The sequence below is a fragment of the Pleurodeles waltl genome, chromosome 1_2, assembly GCF_031143425.1.
Source record: "Pleurodeles waltl isolate 20211129_DDA chromosome 1_2, aPleWal1.hap1.20221129, whole genome shotgun sequence".
Lineage (NCBI taxonomy): Eukaryota > Metazoa > Chordata > Amphibia > Caudata > Salamandridae > Pleurodeles > Pleurodeles waltl.
Window position 1 is genome coordinate 572,209,334 of NC_090437.1, and position 19,283 is coordinate 572,228,616.

A 19,283-nucleotide genomic window follows, 5' to 3' on the forward strand; every position below is an offset into this window, starting at 1 on the left:
GGCAGCCATACAACTGCTACGTCAGGCAGCTGGATTAATAAAGAATCAAAGCTGTGTGGAAGGTAAGCACTTTTTTCAGTGGACACACACAACCTCTGCCCAATCAAGATATGTAACCCTGGCTACCAACCTGAGCAGAGCCAAAGCTCCTTTTAGTAGTACTGCACTGTCAAGCCAGGATTTAAAGAGGGTGGATGACAACCACTCCATGTGCACAGAATAATTCAGGCTGATTATTTTAATTAACTTCTTACTTGATAAAACCGAACTACAATTTTATTACTTAAAATACAAACATACTAATAAAAGTGAAAATAAATTCTGGATCACTAACTTCTCTTCACTAGTAGAGACCAGGCAGACCAGATACAGGAGGTAAAAGAGGCAGTAATTGCTAGCTCATCCATCTTATTGTCGAGTGCTTGAGCATTACAGTATGATTTAACACAACAGGGCCTGAATAATGGCTGAACCCGCCGTCTATGTACTTTATTATTCATTGTTCAAAAAAGCAAACATAGTGCATTGACTCTTTCCCACCAACAGTACAATCACAATATTTATTTTCTTCTGCAAGTCTACCACACTTTTCTAGATACACCTTGTTTGGTTATGTACCCATTCTAAACTTAATATATAAAGTGTGACGCAATAAAATAGAATGAAAAAACAGAACCACCTCTACCAGAGGTGCACAAATGGGATCAATGTGCTGTTTCATACATCAATTAACAGAACAGCCTAGATGTATCTGTAATTTGCATGATTTGATGGAGCGCAAAAACACTGAAGGCCAAAAATATCATCTCACAAGACATAGGACATTCCAGGTATGCTTGAGGTCCTCCATATCAACCACCGAGGATGAGACAGCTTAAGAGTTAAGCCTACCAAATCAGCAAGATCCAGGGAAACAGTGGAATCAACCAGTAGAAATCTGTTGATAACTGCATACATTGAAGGTAACACACATGAGCAGGCTAAAACAGAGCCATTAAGACAAACTCAGCCCTATTTCTTCAAACATAAATGAAGCAACTGAGAATTTTGATGAAAGGAAGAAGAAGGTCATCAAGAGCTTTCAAATCCAGACACTAAGGAATTTTGGGTGTCTCTGCTTGAGATGTAAGGCACACCAATCTAGTTGCAAAGGACCTCAAACCTAGTTGAAGCATTGGAAAATCCCTTTGTCTAATGCCCAGTCAAGGCTATCCCGGATCCCCAGCCTGCCATCTTTTTTGTCAAACTTTCTTTATTGGTTTTTGCTAATGACAAGATATCGACAGGGTTATCACCATCAGACACTGAGATTATACAGTATGATAGCTAGATTGGTAAACATTTTCCACAATAAGAAGGTGTCTCCATATTCATTAGTATAAGGTGACATTGTATCACTGTCAGTCAAAAATTCACAACAGAACAACCATTTTACCTCTGTCACCCCATTACCCCCAAACAAAAAACCCTAAAACAAACAAAGGTAGGTGCAGTAAGTGTGGTTGTTATTATGTGATATGGCATGAGGTATGGGGGACCTGAGACAGGAACCCTCCTGTGTCAGGGGTGGTATTAGCTTGTGAAAGAAAGGTGTTGAGGGAAAATACTAGAATTGAAAAAGGTGGAGAGCCTTTGTACATATGGGGCACGCAAACTGTGGGAGTCCTTTAGAAAGGAATTCTATTAGGGGGCCCTAAGTGTACTCAAAGTTTTTATTGGTTTCCAAAAGAATGTCAGCCATCCGCTCTAGGGTGACAGTCGGCCAAAGTCAGGCGTGCCACTGAGATAACAACTGTGCCTCTTTTTTCTTCCGTGCAGTCACCAGCACCATCTTAGCAGCACCAAGGCACAGCCACGTTATCGCCCAATCACCAATTGTTTGGCACTTGAGTGAATCATCATGTAAACCCAAAAGAGCAAATTCAGGGGAGATCGGAATCAGATACCCCAGAATGTCTTTAAGTTGGGCTAATATTGCAGACCAGAATGGGTGTATTGTTGGGCAATCCCAACATATGTGACAGAAATCCCCTAGTAGCTCACACCCCTCCAACAACGCTGTGACGTGGCTGCATTTTCTTTCTTCAGTTTGGTAGGGTAAAGGTACTAGTTAAACAATATTTTGCACTTTGCCTCTCACTTATTTATAGAATTGTTAAATTTGGGGATCTCCCTCCAGAGTTTGCGCCATTTCTCTCTTGAGATTTGTTACATGTAAGTACAAACGGACATGTGAGTACACAAATTACATTTACGGTTTTCACTGTTTGTCTTCTCCAATACATGTCTCTTCCTTTTTTTTATTGTTTCTATTTCTACTTGTCTGTATGTCTGTAGACTGTATTCCTCCTTTGGTTCTTCATTGTTTCTTATTTTCTTTTTGTTTTTCCGGTTGCAGGTTGGCGCCTCAGGGATCCAGAAGACCGTCCATCAGGAGAGGGAGAGAAAAATAAGAAGCACATTTTAAAAGGTACGTTTATCTCTATGGTAGGTATTGCTTTTTCCTCTCTGGCTATTCTTTCTCTCTTTCTGTCTTCTTTCTTTGTTTTTCCTGTGCCCCTTTTCTTCCGTGATTGTTAGTTTCTAGGTGCCTCTCCACTGTTTCCTTTGTCTGAGGCTCTATCACTCTTATCTTTCTGACCTTCTTAAATACCTTCTTTTTGTTTTGTATTCTATCTTTCTCTTAAATTAGTATCCTTTCTCCTTTCACCCAGTGTTTTTTCTTAGTGTCCTTTAGTGGTTTCTCATAGGTCTTTTAATAAATATGAGAATTAGTGCTCCCCTCTTTGTGCTTTTTGTTGTCCTTTCAGTGCTTTCTTATAAGTCTTTCATTAAATACAAAAAATAGTGCTCCCTTCTTTTGTGCCTCTTGTTGTTCTTCCCTTCCCTTCCCCAGTTCATGACATGTGCCTGGTGGGGCAACGTTCCTCCTGGAACGTGGCCGGTTCCTACGTGTGGTCTCCCTCTCAGCCTTCTGAATGTAAGGTCCACTTTGATGCTCCCTGCTGTCCCTCTGCAATTTCCCCATTTCTCTCTCTCTCTCTCCCGCTGTCTTTGTCCTCCTCGTTTTCGACCTCCTCCGCGTCTCTGACCTCTGCTGCGTCTCTGACCTCTGCCGCGTCTCTGACCGCTGCCGCGTCTCCAACCTCCTCCGCGTCTCCGTCACCCTCCGCCGCGTCTCCGTCACCCTCCGCGTCTCCGACCTCTCCGTCTCCACATCCTGTTCCTCCCTCTCATCGTCTTCCTCCTATTTGTGGCCCCACCCACTGTGCTGAGGAGCCAGCGCGATGTAGATGTTTGACCTCTATGCCAGCATGCTGAGCAGTGCCCCCGGGGTACTGCCAGTCTGGGCCGGATGCTTGCGCCCTGTCACAGGATTGCTTCTTCAAGAAGGTGCTCCCAAAAAGTAATGTGGCAGGGTTGCTGGGTGATGACAGTATGGAGCAGGATAGAGTAAATAAAGAGACACATCCCTTTGAGTCCCCCACCTGTCTAGTTAATTGTTGGATAGGGGTAAGGTTTCTAGTGGCCGCTGTCCTAATGTCTGGGTGGAGTACCCAGTATTTCAATTGTGTATATCAATAGTGTTTCAAATCTGGAGATTAAAGTCTTGCTGGCAGTTCTCAGAGGTGAGAACATTCCAACTGTGAAAGAGATCAGAAATGGTGAGGCAACTCCCCTCTCTCCATAAGTCAAAAGGGCCAGGGAGAAGTGCGGGTGTGAAAGCTGGGTTATAGTGAATCAGGATAAAGGGAGAGGGAAAATTAGTCCAGTCAGCGGTCTGATTCACCTCACCCTAGACTTTAAGAGTCGGCTGAGTAGGGGTTCTAATGAAAGCATTGGGAGCACAAACTGCCTTCGACTTCCACACTATGGCCCATATGTACCTTCCAACCACCACTCTGTCCATGTGGAGCCAGTGCTTGTTGGATTCTCATAGTGATCACTTGGAAATCACCCTCAAATGTGCCGCCTTGTAGTGTAGAGGAAAGTCAGGCAGGGCTAGGCCTCGAGAGTCTTTCAGGAATCTCATTATTTTGTATGGCAGAAGTGCTCTGTGGTTATGCCATATGATTCGTATGATTAGGGCGAGGAGGACTGGTAGTAAGGTGGAAGCTAACTCAATGGGGAGACCCTGCAAAAACATACAATTGTTTGGGCAAGACTGTCATTTTAATTGCATGAATGCAGCTGAGCCATGAGATGTACATGGGAGGCCACCTCCAGAGGTCAGTTTTAACTGTTGTAGGAGCGGGGGTAATTTGGCCGGTAAAGCTCTTTATTCTAGGGGTGATTTTGATGCCCAAGTAAGTGATGCCTTTTTTTAGCCCATGTGAATGGCATGCAGTTTACTAGGGTTTCCATGTTGTGTGTAGGCAGAGTCAGGTTGAGCAAAAATAATTTGTACAAATTGACTCTGAAGCCTGCCACTCCTTCATAATGCCAGAGTTTGGATTGTAAAGCCATTAATGAGGTCTGGAGGGATGTAAGCGACAGCAGCACGTCGTTTGCAAACAAGGAGATTTTGTACTCTGTCGGCCCAAAGGGGAGGCCTTGAATGGAAGGGGTCATGTGTAATTTGGCTACAAAAGGCTCAATGTTTAGGGCAAACAAGAGTGCAGAGAGGGGGCACCCCATTCTTGTCCCTCTCCTCAAGCAGAAGTGATCCAAGCTCACCAAATACGCATGATCATGGCATGGAGTAGTTAGCCTTTACCATGGCTATGAATTAATCACAGAAACTAAACCATCGCTCGGTATGTAAGAGGAAGGACCAATCCACCCGGTCGCAAACCTTCTAGGCGTCAAGTGCCAATAAGACTGCCAGTATGCTTTTTTTGTACTTTTTTCAACCAGGTGAACCACACTCCTCAAATTATCATGAGTTTGCCTGCCTTTAATGAAGCCCAATTGGCTCGAATGAACCAAATCTTGCATAATATCATCTGGTCTGGTAGCCACAATCTTTGAATATAATTTGGCATTTAAATTAAGCAGTACGATGGGCCAATAGGAGCCGCAGAAGTGGGGGTCCTTCCCCAGTTCGGAATCACAGTTATTAATGCTTCTCTCATGGAGGGGGTAATTGGCTGGTTCTCAGCCATGTATATAAACAAAGCCGTCAGGCGAGGTACCAGGTCGGAGCTAAAGGTTTTATAAAATTTGTCTGGGAGTCCATCAGTACCAGGTGACTTATGAAGTTTCAGAGCAGAGATCATGGCTTGGACCTCATCTTCCCACATGGGGCCTCCTAACATATCCTTTTAGTCTTCCGTCACCTGGGGAAGTCGAACTTCATGTAGGTAATCTAGTTGCGTTGCTTCATTTTATACGATCAGTGGCATAGAGCTACTTGTAAAAGTGTCCAAATGTCTTAGCTTTCTCATCAGCAGGGACCACCAAAGAACCACCCCCCTGAGTAATGCCCCTATGTATTCTTTTATGTGTTTGATTCTGAGTTGTTTTGCCAAACGCAATTCCACTTTTGTTCATAGGTCATGTGTTTAAGGAGTAGGAGTGTAAACTCAGCTCTGTTGGTATAAACTGTGTTGTGTACCCCTCAAAGCTGTCACTTTCCATTGTAAGGCAAGAGTCGGGTTATCTTTAGGGCCTGTTCCGCCCCTCAGAGTTCAGCCTCTAATGCAAGTCTTTTGTGTGATCTCTGCTTGTTCAAAGTAGACAAGAGTGCCATGCCTTTTCCTCTCACCAGTGCCTTGAAAGCACACCAGTTGATAGATATGTTACTGTCTTGTGGATGATTTAATTGAAATAACTCCCTGATTGTTTTGCGTATTTCATCCCGAAAGAGTCTTTCCTTAGTAACAGTTTAATCCAAAGAACAATACTGAACAGGACCAAAAGTCCCTGACAGACGACAGATACATCTGCGCAAAACATCTATTCAGGCGTATAGGTCAAAAACGCTATTGCATTTCAAGAGAAGCATATATTTATCAAGGCATACTGGCATTGATATAGTACTTAACCCTGTAGAAGTGGGCCCAACAGCCTATTGTCCATAAAGCCTCACTGAAGCATCAGCTGTTACCTAGAAAAGGAAGAAAAACTTGAACAGATTCAGGTCACATATTGATAGCTGTTTGCTACTTGTCTTGGCCTTGGGGTCATGAGTTAAAGTGTGCAGGCTGAGATCATGGCAATAATGTCACCAGGGTAATGTTTTCTTTGGGTTCGTGCAAGTAATTGTTCCTTCTCTGTGCTGACAGAAAAGTTCCCTGTCTGGCCCTCTGTTAGACCTGGCATCCTTGGTGTGGTTCCCCTAATTGTTTTTCCTCTGACCTCCTGTTTCTTTACTTAATTGTTGGCTTTTAGGATTCTGAGCACTTTACCACTGCGGACCAGTGCTGAAATGCAGGTGCTCTATACCGTAAACCATGGTAACATTGGCTTATCCATAATTGGTATATTTAATCTATTGTAAGACCCTAATAAAGTGTATTATACATGCCCAGGGCCTGTAAATTAAAAGCTACTAATGGGCCTGCAGCATTGATTGTGCCACCTACTACAGTAGCCCTGTCATTCCCATAGGTTAACATTGGGGTTAGCTTGATGCATTCTTCGAGTGAAACCGTCAGTTTGGAGAAGATAGAAATATGGCGGTTGGTGTCTCTGGACTCACAATTTAAAATCACAACTTATGGTGAAGTCAGATTTTAAATTCTATGTCTGAAAATCCACTTTCATAAAGTTGGAATTTTCTTACTTTAACTATTCTGTGCCACTGCCTGTCTCTGAATACACATCAGGGGTAGATGACAGCTGGGCTTTATGCATTCCCTCTAGACAGTCCCACACCAAGGGAGATTTGATGTGACATTTGCATCCCGATGGCCCAAACACCTGGCAAATAAGTCTTCCTGGGCTAGATGGGAGGGAGATGCTGACACCTACACCTGAGTAGGGCTGTACCTCTCCTCACACAAAGGGCTACATATCCCCATCTACAGTGTCTGTAGACAGGGAAGGAAGGGACCTTGTGCTCTTCAAAGACCTCTTTTAAAGTCTCCCCACTTCAAATACACATTTTGGTATAAGTACTGGACCCCAAACCTCAGCAAATTAGTTTAGTTTGGGGTCCTGAGGATACTCTACCAACAAGTCTACACTGCCAGGAAGGACTGCCACATTGCTATTTGCTTTGCTGTGTTGGCCTGCTGATTGTTGTGCTGCTAGTAGGGATGCACTTGGCAACTTGACCTGCTGTGTTGGCATGCTGCCTGCTACCTTCGGTAGTGTGAAGGACTAGAACCTACTCTAAAACCTCTAAACCCCCCAGTAACTCCAAAGGCTTGTTGGCTTGACCCCTTTTCTTGATGTCTTAAGCCCATCAAGAACTTTGTGACCTCCTTTGTGCAATTTGCTGCAGGAGCCATTCTATGAACACCAGCATGTCCTCAGCATATTGCCCTGCACAAGGATAGACTTCGCCTCAAGGACCGATCACTGCACTCCCAACAAGGCCAGCGCTCACATTGTAAATTGCACCCAAGGTAAGTGATGCACGCTGATTGAAATAATCACCTTCAGCCTGGGCAGGCCCCACAGGACTGAGAGGACCCGCCCGGCGTTACCCCCCTGCGTTGCCATCACAACTGGGCTTCCCTGTGAAGATGCACCAGCTGAGGCTGCACTGCATGCCTAGTCTGCTTTGCTACAATGGTGGGTGTATATATATATATATATATATATATATATATATACACACACACACACCCCTCCCTCACCCCCCTCACCCCACCCCACCCCAACCCTGGACAGCTGGGGCAGCGGAAACCTTCCCCAATGGGAATTTGTTCTGGGCAGTGCATCCACCCCCAAAATGAGTTCCTTCTGCCTCAGTGCCAAGCTTCCCCACCTTATATACTTTATACAAACCCAAGAGGAAGGTTCTGGTAACCCCCCCCCCCCTTCCTTTACATAAGTTATGAAATTCAAGCGCTGGCTGTACCCGGTCTGCATTAAAAACATGCAAAGGAACGGGCCCTGACCCGATGCGCATTCCAGACTCGAAGGAGCAATACCTTTCCATATTGAAAACATTCCTAAGCTGAGGCTGTCTTATCACGTCTACTGCCCAGGTCCCCCATGTTATGTTCCTGCAGAGTGCAACCCAGAGCTGGTGGGAAGAAGCACAAACACATTCTATGTGGAAAACAAACTCAGTGTGGAAAACCCCTGCATCACTGATGTCACAACAGGCACCTGAAGCTAAGCTAAGCACAAAGTGGAGTCAGTGGTCAAGATGGAGTCGGTGGTTAAATGCAAATAGCATTACAAAGCAGTGGAGGATTGTAAAATCGTTGAACCTGCACATCTGCCAAAGTAAACCTCTCTCGGTTCAGTGCTGCACCTCTTGCATCAGGAGGATCGTTGCTACAAGAGATGTACTGTGTTCAGAAAAGGTCTTGCGAGGTCCTCTGGGTTCATCCTGCGCTGTCCGGCAGCTCTGTAACTTTTCTCTAGTAGTCCTAAAGGACCTTTGGCTCATTTGAGTGCACTGTAAAGGCTTGTTTAACTACCTTGCACTCTGTAACTGATCTCTCGGTGGGGGACTGTCAGTCACCCCGGTCGTAGTGAGACCGCAATGATTCAGTAATCACAAGTGCTTCTCTGGCCCCCCCACGAATGAGCACATTACTTCAGCACTCTGACATTAAATGGATATTTAAGAACACTGCAACTTGTAAAGTATTGATTGTTTTTCTGTTGTTTTGTTCTAGATTTAACCAGATAAATATCATTTATTTTTCTATTGTGGTGTGGAATCTTTTTGTCTTTTTTTTTTACTGTGCACAACCACTTTACACGTTTCCTCTCAAGTTACGCCTAAATGCTCTGTGCCAAGCTACCAGAGGGTGAACACAGGTTAATTTAGGGTGTGTATCTGACTTACCATGACTAGGTTTGTGGTCTCTACTTGGACAGGGTACATACTTCTGCAAACTAGAGACCCAGTCTCGAACACCCTCCCTCAGGTCGCTGTGTTTCTGGAATCAACACTCCCAACAGGGCAGCGGCATCCACTAGCTCCGTCAAATGATGAGTTTTGTTTTGAAGTCAAAGGTAAGGACAAAGGGATAGGTCCATTGATATTTGATGAGATTGAGGCACAGTTTATCTGTGGCAGGTCTGAACTGCAGGTGATGATTCAACGTTGCAGGGGCTATGTCATGAAAGAGAGAGCATGTGGCCCCCTGCAATGAGATATCTTCAGTTTTCTGTGTAGCCTGTAAGGTTAAGTCCTTGTCCTTAAGGGAGTGGAAGTACATCTCCCTCATTTCATGGTTTGAGGACTAACATGGTCGACTCCATCAAGCTTGATCTTCCTCTGTCATTCACCCAGCAATTCTGAAAACAGGCCATTCACAAATGCCTAGAGGTCTGGCCCTTTTGCCTCTTCCTCCAGATTGCAAATTCGAATGTTGTCTCTCCGAGACCTATTTTCTAGATCTTCACATTTCAAAAGGGAGGACTTCAGCTGCATGTTGATAAGCTCATTTGATTTTTCCCATCCGGCAAACTCATTGGACTTTAGTATCAAGGTCCAGAGTTCTAGTGCCAAATGAATCCACTTTTTGTTGCAGGGAGGTGAGTTTCATACTGACTTCAGATTTTAGGGTTTCAGGTGAGGAGAATAGATGGGCCTTCAGTTCCTCTCGGAGCTCCCTTTTAAAGTCTTGCATTGAGTGTAGGAGGTCTTCTTTGGTGAGGGCCATTGTGTCGTTCTGACTTGTCGGAGTTTCGTTGAAGTAGCTTGACACTCTATTGAGCTGAGATTTTTTCAGAGGCGTGAAGGCAACAAGTGAGATAAGAAAGAGGGGTGCAGAGTGGTGAGAGCACAACAGATTTGGTTAAAGAGTAGGAGGCCAACAGGTCGTTTGTGAGTCTCTTTTTTTAATTGCAGCCTTTCATGTGTGTGGTGGGGCTTGAGTCAAACAATCTCTCTACTCTAGGACTTCGCTATATAGTTGTCAGGGGCTCTGCAGGTTTACTATGACCATCTGTGCAGGCAATGGTATGATTTTACTTTACTTTTTACTGTGTGCGGGGGCTCGTCTGTCCTTCAAGGGCATAAGGCACTCAACTGCTGCATCGAAGGCCTTTCAATTTGGGATGTTTCTAATTTGAAGGGGAGTGAGCCACCTCTCTAGTAATGTTCAGTCATGAGCTCATGGTGCCCACTGCAGCCAGCGGTGCCGGGATAGGGGCGTCCTTTTCCATAGTCTGCATCTCACAAGGAAAGGTTCTGCTTTTGGGGGCCAGTTTCACCTTATTATGGAGAGTGGTGCAAGTGTCCTTTAGTTTGCTATAAATAGAACTGGGAGTTCGAGTGGTTGGGGGGGTATCTGGGAGATGCAGCACATTTTCCCATGAATTTTCCTTTCTTAAATGGTCTGGGCTGGAGAACGCCACCATGAATTCTACTCTGGTACGATGCATGTCGGGACTGCCATTTTAAAGTCAGGCAATCGGGCCTTCAGCCCCTGACAGGGAGTGCAGACCGCCGCTCATTTCTTCTATGCCCCGCTTTTCAGGACCGCCGGGTGGCAGAAGATGTTTGGTGGCCCACAGGCGGAAAGATCGAGTCTATTGCTGCGCCCACCAGATAGGCAGTGAGTCTGTTGCTGGGTTCAACTGACCCGGTTACTTCACAGCACCCTCCTTTTGTTTATTTTTTGTTTGTAAATTGCCCCTGCTCTCCTCCTCACCTTTAATTTTTGGCCTCCTTTGCACCACTGGCCTCACGGGTGCAACCAAGAATGCTGGCCACCATGGCTCCATCTGTCAGAGCATCAGACCTCCCATCAAGGTCGCTCCATGGCTGACATTTACCTCGACTCATGCCTGGTGTCTTATTTCCGTGGTCCTAGCCGCACAGAGTTAAAAAAGTTACCCTGATGGGGCCTCTCATTCTCCACAAGCACCACATCTCAAGAGGAGGACAATTCACTGCAGTTAAGGTGTGCGTTACCTTGATTTATCTTTACTTCTTTTTGTTTCTCCTTCAGGCTTATCATGGCCAGTTACTGCCTTTATTCTTCTAAACTTCATTGATCTGTTTGGAGACTATAACTCAGGCATACTTTGCGTGGGACTCCTATACTCTTTACCTACACTTCAAAGGTAAATGTTCTCGTGCCTTACTGGTTTTCTATTGTTTCCTCACATTTGATGACCTTCTGTGTTCAACTATTTTACACAGATCTTCTGGTGCTTCCTACATGTATGGACTTCCTGCGGAATTGGTCACGTGTTTGCTTTTCATATTAATGTGTGAGCATCACACAATATTAGGTGGTCGGGCAATTTAACTATCTTTTACTCTCTCTTGTTCTTTAACATCACACTAGCTTTCTTTATGCTCTGACGAATAAGCACGATGCGCATCCCATCACGTTTGCTTAGTCTATCAGCAGTTTTATACTTTATGCTACCATCACTCTTGCATGCCAGTTGCTAAGTCATACTGAGTTATTTTCGTCTAGCCTTTTATTTTCTATAAATAGTTTGTGTTGATATGGAAAAAGTGTATGCTCCATGTTACCAATATGCATATATTTTATGTTTACCCCACAGCCTTGACAAACTCTAGAAGACGAAACACGTGTCCGCTGTTGGCTGGTTTTCTAATTATTTGTTTCACATGTGGTCGTTGACCTGTATTTTGACCATACTTGTTCACTCATCAATAAATGTTCATTCTCACCTATTCCCTGGACTTTGACGCTACTTGATTGACCACTTGGATCAACCACACAGAACTTGTTTTGGTGTGCCCTAGCCTGCTGCTTTCATCCTTCATTAATGTTGGTGGGGCTTCCTTCCTAGCCTCCGCGTCATTGGTGTTTTCTCTTTCCTATTTTAGGTACGGCGCAAGGCGAGTGGTACCCGGGAGCTCCGCAGTAGGACCCAGAGACATGACAGGTATGGAGAGCTTGCTCTCACACAGTGCATAAGTAGATTTATTCTTAGTAAATATGTCAATATAGAAATGGTCACACCTGAGTCCAGCTTATTATGTATCATATCAGTCAAACCATGATTGATTCTCTTCAGTAAAGACATTCTCTGTTTTGCTGAAAAGTGAGCATTAACTTGCAGTGATACAAGCCTAGACTTATTGGCACGTTTAACAGTCTCCTAGAAACAGCTTGTTGGAAATGACTGTCTTCTGGGTGTACTTCCAGATTTTTGCTTTGACTGTTTTTACTGGCTGTTGAATTCTGTGAACGTTACCCCTTCTCACCAGTGATAAAGTGCCTGTGCTTCCCCTTTCAACGTGATGAAACTGGAATATCCCTGATTGGCATATTTAACATGCTTGTATGTTCCTAGTATATATAACAAACAGTACCCAGAACCTGTAAGTTAAATGTCACCAGTGGGCTGCAGCACCCATTGTGCCATCCATTGTAGTGACTATACAAATATGACTGTTAAAAATGGTGTCTCTAGTTGGGAGAGGTATGCACCTTCTCCAAGTAGTGACCACAATATTAGTCAGGTTAAGTCAATTACACACCATAAATTAACCTGTGCATACCCTCTGGTAGTTTGGCACAGAGTAATCAGGCTTAACGTAGGAGGCAATGTGCAAAGGTATTTGTGCAACCCTTAAAACGGTGAAACAGTGAAAACACTACACCAAAAGAATCCACACCATGTTAGAAAAATAGAGCTTAATTTAATAAACCAATCAAGACCAAAGTGACAAAAATCCAATAAGTAGAAGTCGAGATATGATTTTTTAAAAACAATGGGCCTGATTACAACTTTGGCAGAGGGGGTAATTCCGTCCCAAATGGGATGGATATCCCGCCCGCTGTATTACGAGTTCCATAGGATATAATGGACTTGTAATACGGCGGGTGGGATATCCATCACATTTGGGGCGGATTAACCCCCTCCTCCAAAGTTGTAATCAGGCCCAGTATCTGCAGATAAAGGGGGTCATTCTGACCTCGGCGGTAAAAGGCTCCTACCGCCGGTCAAAAGACCGCCATTCTACCGCCGCGGCCGCGGAAAGCCGCCACGGTCATTCTGACCAACAACTGCCAAGCCGCCAAAAACCCGACATCCACGGAAGGCCGCCTCATCAGCGGGCAGCGATAAACTGGAGATGACCAAACCTCCACCGCCATGCCAACACAAACACGCCCATGCCATTACGACCCACCAATCCACGCAGCGGTCTTTCAACCGCGGTATTCCATTGGCGGTACACACCGCTGCGGTCAAAATACACACCCAGGCTCCAAAACCCAGCCACATTGGACAATTTGAAATACACACACCTGATACACATACAAACACCACCCCCACACATCCAAGCAACTATAAAACACACACCCACATCACCCACAAACCCCCACTAGTTGGAAATCAGAGAGAAGGCGAGAGAGAGAGAGAGAGAGAGAGAGAGAGAGAACATCAATCGAAAACCCCAACACACACAGGAGCCCAACATCATCAACCACACCACATCTACGCACACATCACCACACACCACCACTCACATCACCGCAAACACCACCCCACACCTCATCCACACCACCCCATGGCACCCCAAAGACACCCCAGGTTTTCTGACCAAGAACTCCGGGTCATGGTGGAGGAAATCATAAGGGTAGAGCCCCAGCTCTTCGGCACACAGGTGCAACACACCACAATAGCCAGGAAGGCGGAGCTATGGCAGAGGATTGTCGACAGGGTCAACGCTGTGGGACAGCATCCCAGAAACCGGGAAGACATCAGAAAGGGCTGGAACGACCTACGGGGGAAGGTACGGTCGATGGTCTCCAGACACAACATCGCTGTGCAGAGGACTGGCGGCGGACCCCCACCCACCCCTCCCGAATTCACAGCATGGGAGCAAGAGGTCCTTAACATCCTGCATCCTGCGGGCCTCGCTGGAGTAGGCGGAGGAATGGACTCTGGTAAGTCTAGTCTCAACTACTCCCCCCCCCAACCACCAGCATGCCAACCCACACCCCCACCCTCACCCCCAACCCCCCAGCACACAGCCTCCCTGCCAATGTCTCACCAGCACAACCCACCCAACCCAAAACCAAACCCTGAATGCCAACACAAACCATAGACACCCATCACCTATGCATGACCACTGCACATACCCACCCCCCCCACAAACCACCCTCACAACTCCTGCCACAAGGGGATGCCAGCACTGGGGGACAAGGGCACCCACAAATCGCACACCATGGAACACACAGAAGCAATAACCATACTCTTTCACCCCTGCAGGGCCCGAACGCCAACACACCGGCCAGGAGGGTCCAGATATGTCCATCCCACCCCCAGAACAGGCCCGCAGTGAGGACAGCAGCTCTGTCGACCTGGAACCTGATGACCAGCCCGGACCATCGGGGACCTCTGGACAGTCGGTTCCCCACACACAGACACAGGCCACAGCAGACCTAACCCCCTCTGGGAATATCAGCACCACTCCCACCCAGCGGGCCCATGCCTCTGTCTCCAGGACAGGTCAATCAGCGGTGTGTCCGCCACTACAGGGCACCCAGGCTGACCCAACACCCCAACAACAACAGGGACCTGGGGGCAGTGGTAGCGGGCACACCGTCCAGGGGACAGAGGCCCGGGGAAACAGGGCAACTGGGAGGGCTGCAGTGCGACAGGGGGGGGAGGACAGGCCCAGGGAACCGACTCTCCAAGAGGCCCTCACCACCATCATGGGAGCATACCACCGCTCCCAGGAGACGATGGCGACGGTAATGGCCAGGTTCCAGGAGATCCAGGCACAGCAGGAGGAACGGTACATGGGTTACAGAGAGGAGCTCAGGAACATCGTCCAGGCCCTGAACCTAATAGTCACCACATTGCGGGACCATGTGGCACCCCAAAGGGCCCCTGTCCCCAGCCCGGACCAGGAACAGCCTACCACCTCCGCCGGCGCTAGTGGACAGGAGGCCCCCACACAACGACGGGCCACCAGAACCCCACCTCCTGCTGAAGATCAACCACCCCGCAAGAGGAGCCTGAGATCACAAAGGAAGACAGAGTAGGATGCCAAGACCCCCGCCAGCCTAAGATCCCCCCGGATGTCATTCCACTGTCCCACATCGTCACCCTGTCCAACCTTGAACTGCCCCTGCTCCATCCTTCCACAGGCATATGGACAATGCACCTGTGCGACCGAGAACTGGACTCTGCCATGGACATCACTCCACCCCCACCCATCACCGTTTTACTATCATGTCCCTATATGTAGCACTTTAAATAAATCACCAATTGCCCCTAAGAAAACAGGAGTCTGCTTGTATTCTTAACAAATGTATTATGCATAACGGGTCAAAAATGTGCAGTTACTTTGTGATGACAACATACCAATGTCAATTTGCTTTACTCCATTGCCGAACAAACCAGAAGTCATGCAGTGGGTCATACAGCTCTGAAAAGCCAAGGGAAAGTCACAATTCAGGAACTGGGGGGAAACACAGAAAGTAGAGATGCAGGAGGCCAGAAGGAAATGTAAAATGACGTGGGGGATTCTTACCTGGGTGCTACTGAAAATACTGTTGTATGACCGTGTCCCTGTTGTCCGTGTCGTCCCCGTCGTCTTCCTCCTCTTCACTCTCCACAGGCTCCACAGCTGCTACGACACCACCATCTGGACCATCCTCCTGCAGAAAAGGCACCTGGCTTTGCAATGCAAGATTGTGAAGCATACAGCAGGCCACGATGATCTGGCACACCTTCTTTGGTGAGTACATGAGGGATCCCCCTGTCATATGCAGGCACCTAAACCTGGCCTTCAGGAGGCCGAAGGTCCTTTCTATGATCCTCCTAGATCGCCCATGGGCCTCATTGTACCGTTCCTCTGCCCTGGTCCGGGGATTCCTCACTGGGGTCAGTAGCCACGGCAGGTTGGGGTAACCAGAGTCACCAATTAGCCACACACGGTGTCTCTGTAGCTGTTCCATCACATAAGGGATGCTGCTATTTCGCATAACATACGCGTCATGCACTGAACCAGGGAACTTGGCATTTACATGGGAGATGTACTGGTCAGCCAAACAGACCACCTGGACATTCATAGAATGGTAACTTTTCCTGTTTCTGTACACCTGCTCATCGTCTTTTGGGGGTACTAAGGCCACATGGGTCCCATCAATGGCACCAATGATGTTGGGGATATGTCCAAGGTCATAGAAGTCAGCCTTCACAGTGGCCAAATCACCCTCCTCAGGGAAAATTATGTAGCTCCGCATGTATTTCGTCAGGGCAGACAACACTCTGGACAAAATCTTAGAAAACATTGGCTGAGACATCCCTGATGACATGGCCACTGTTGTCTGAAAAGACCCACTTGCCAAGAAATGGAGGACTGACAGAACCTGCACCAGAGGGGGAATTCCTGTGGGTTGGCGGATGGGGGACATCAGTGCTGGCTCCAGCTGGGCACACAGTTCCTGTATAGTGGCACGGTCAAGTCGGTATCGAAGTATTATATGACGTTCCTTCATTGTCGACAGGTCCACCAGCGGTCGGTACACAGGAGGATTCATCCTTCTCCTCGCAAGTCCCAGCGGACGGTGCCTAGGAAGGACAACATGGAGCACAGAGTCAAACAACCCACAGGTACGTAACTACAGCTTGCACAGTACACGATTGTCAATGCATTGAATGGCTTGTATGAGTGGCAATGCAAGGCCTAGGCCTGTGTGACGCAGTAGTAATTAAGCCCTGTGGTCCCTTGTAATGGCGGCTGCCTGACCTGAGAAGTGTGACAATGGGATGTGAGGTCAATGCGCTGGCGTGACACACCGTGGCGGTAGGCGGTCGAAGACCGCGGCGCAAAGCCGCATTGGTTAACATCGAACCCTATGGGTTTCACGGGCCAATGACTAGCTGCGCCAGCGGTCGCGGAACGCACCGCGGCGGTACGCGCCGCCGCGGGCGTGACCGCCATTTTCTATCTGATTAATCACTCGAGACCTGATCATCCACAGGAGAGGACCTATACTGCAAGTGCTGCTGTGACCTCGGTCTGGGAGATACAATGGCTGCTGCGACTGGGGAAAGGGCCCCTGCCTTCACGACAGAAGAGTTGGAGAAACTTGTGGATGGGGTCCTGCCCCAGTATGCGCGACTCTACGGTCCTCCAGACCAACAGGTAAGTACACTGTGTGCACGTTGCATGGGCTATGCCTGGGTTGTGTATGGTGGATGTAAGATGGGGTGGGGAGCGAATGAGGAGTGCAAGGCACGACAGATGAGAGCATGTGCCACATGGCAATGTTGGGGAGGGGGGGCCAATCGCATCTATCATGCGTAAAATTGATGATATTTCAATTTCCACCCTGTACATGTCAAATAGGTCAGCGCCCATCAGAAGATCGACATTTGGCGTGCCATCGCCAAGGAAGTCCGGAACCTGGGGGTCCACAACAGACGGGGCACCCACTGCCGCAAGAGGTGGGAGGACATCCGCCGCGGGACCAGGAAGACCGCCGAGTCACTGCTGGTGATGGCCTCCCAACCTAGGAGGGGTGCCAGTCGTACCCTGACCCCCCTGATGTCCCAGATCCTGGCGGTGGCCTACCCCGATTTGGATGGGCGCGTGACGACATCACAGCAGACACAAGGGGGTGAGTACCAGCACATTCAGCTATCTTTGCGCGCAGTGGAGGCGTCTGGTGGGGGAGGAGGGCTGTGGGTGACATTAGGCCAGGGCGCCTTCTGTAGTGTAGTCCCCTCCTTTAGGCATGGCCCTGTGCCCCCGCCCCCAACCTCTGTACGGTGCCAGGTACAGCTAGCCATGGTCCTGCATCACCCATGTGCGCGTTTGTTGTCCCTAGACCTGTTGGCCCAGTCACAAGTACTCAGTAGTGTACCCCGATTGCTCGGCTTAGTGCATGAGGCTCCTGTGTCTGTCCTCTCCGCCAACGGTGTTGACAATGCATGTACTCAACCTTTTATTATGTCTCCCCCCACCCTTTTTCTTTATCTTCTTGTGCATGTGTGCTTCAGCATCATCAGGTGGAGGAGACTTGGCACCGGAGCACGAGGGAGCTGCGACTCACAAGGCCCCGGTGGGCCATGGCACAGACACCGAGGCCACCAGTGATACGGAGGGCGAGGGGAGCTTCACAACGGGGAGCCGTGGTGAAACCAGCGACACCGACACGTCCTCGGAAGGGAGCTCCCTAGCGGTGGTGGCAACATCCGTGCCCCCCGCCTCTACAGGTACAGCCGCCACCCAGCGCACCAGCTCCGCCCTCCCAGCAGCCCCTCAGCCTACGCTCCGTGCCCGCTCGCCCAAGAAGGCGGGCGTCTCCTTCGTCCCAGGCACCTCAGGCCCTGCCACTGTTACCCCTGCTGCCCTCAGTGAGGAGGTCATTGACCTCCTGAGGACCATCGTTGTTGGGCAGACTACCCTTTTGAATGTCATCCAGGGGGTAGGGAGGGAGGTGCATCGTAGCAATGCATACCTGGAGGGCATTCATTCGGGTCAGTCTGCCCATCAACGATCGTTCAATTCTCTGGCCTCAGCACTGACGGCAGCCATTGTCCCTGTTTCCAGCCTCCCTCTTCTAACTGCCTCCACCCTGTCTCTGTCTCCTGTTCATCTGCCTATCCCATCCACACCATCAGACCAGCCTGCACACACCTCAACACCCAAGGGCAGCTCTTCCAGACATAAGCACCACAGATCACACAAACATTCACCCAAGCAACACCCAGATGCAGACATGCCAACAGCCACTACCACCTCTGTGTCCCCCACCTCCTCGTCTCCCTCCTCCCTCCCTGTGACGTCGCCACTCACACCTGCATGCACACCACCAACAGCCAGTACACCCATCACCAGCACACCCTCCAGTACAGTCCGCACACGTGCAGTTACCACCCCCACTGCCGTTTACACGTCCCCTGTGTCCTCTCCCACTGTGTCTGTCACCCCCTCTTCCAAGACACACAAACGCAGGCAGCCACCCACCCAACAGCCAACCACCTCACGACAGCCTCCAGTCCATGCACCTTCACCCAAGGACAGCACACCTGACTCTCCTACAACCACCTCCTCTTCCTCCACTCCCATAACCACTGCACCTACCTTTTACCTTGGTCCTAAAAAGTGTTACCTCTCCAATCTTGACCTCTTTCCCTCACCTGACCCACCCCCTCCATCTGCTAAGAGTCCCAAGAGCACCTCAGCCACCACCAGCCCGGGTTCACGTGTCAGCGTAGTCCATGGATTTTGGAGTCCCCCCTTTGCC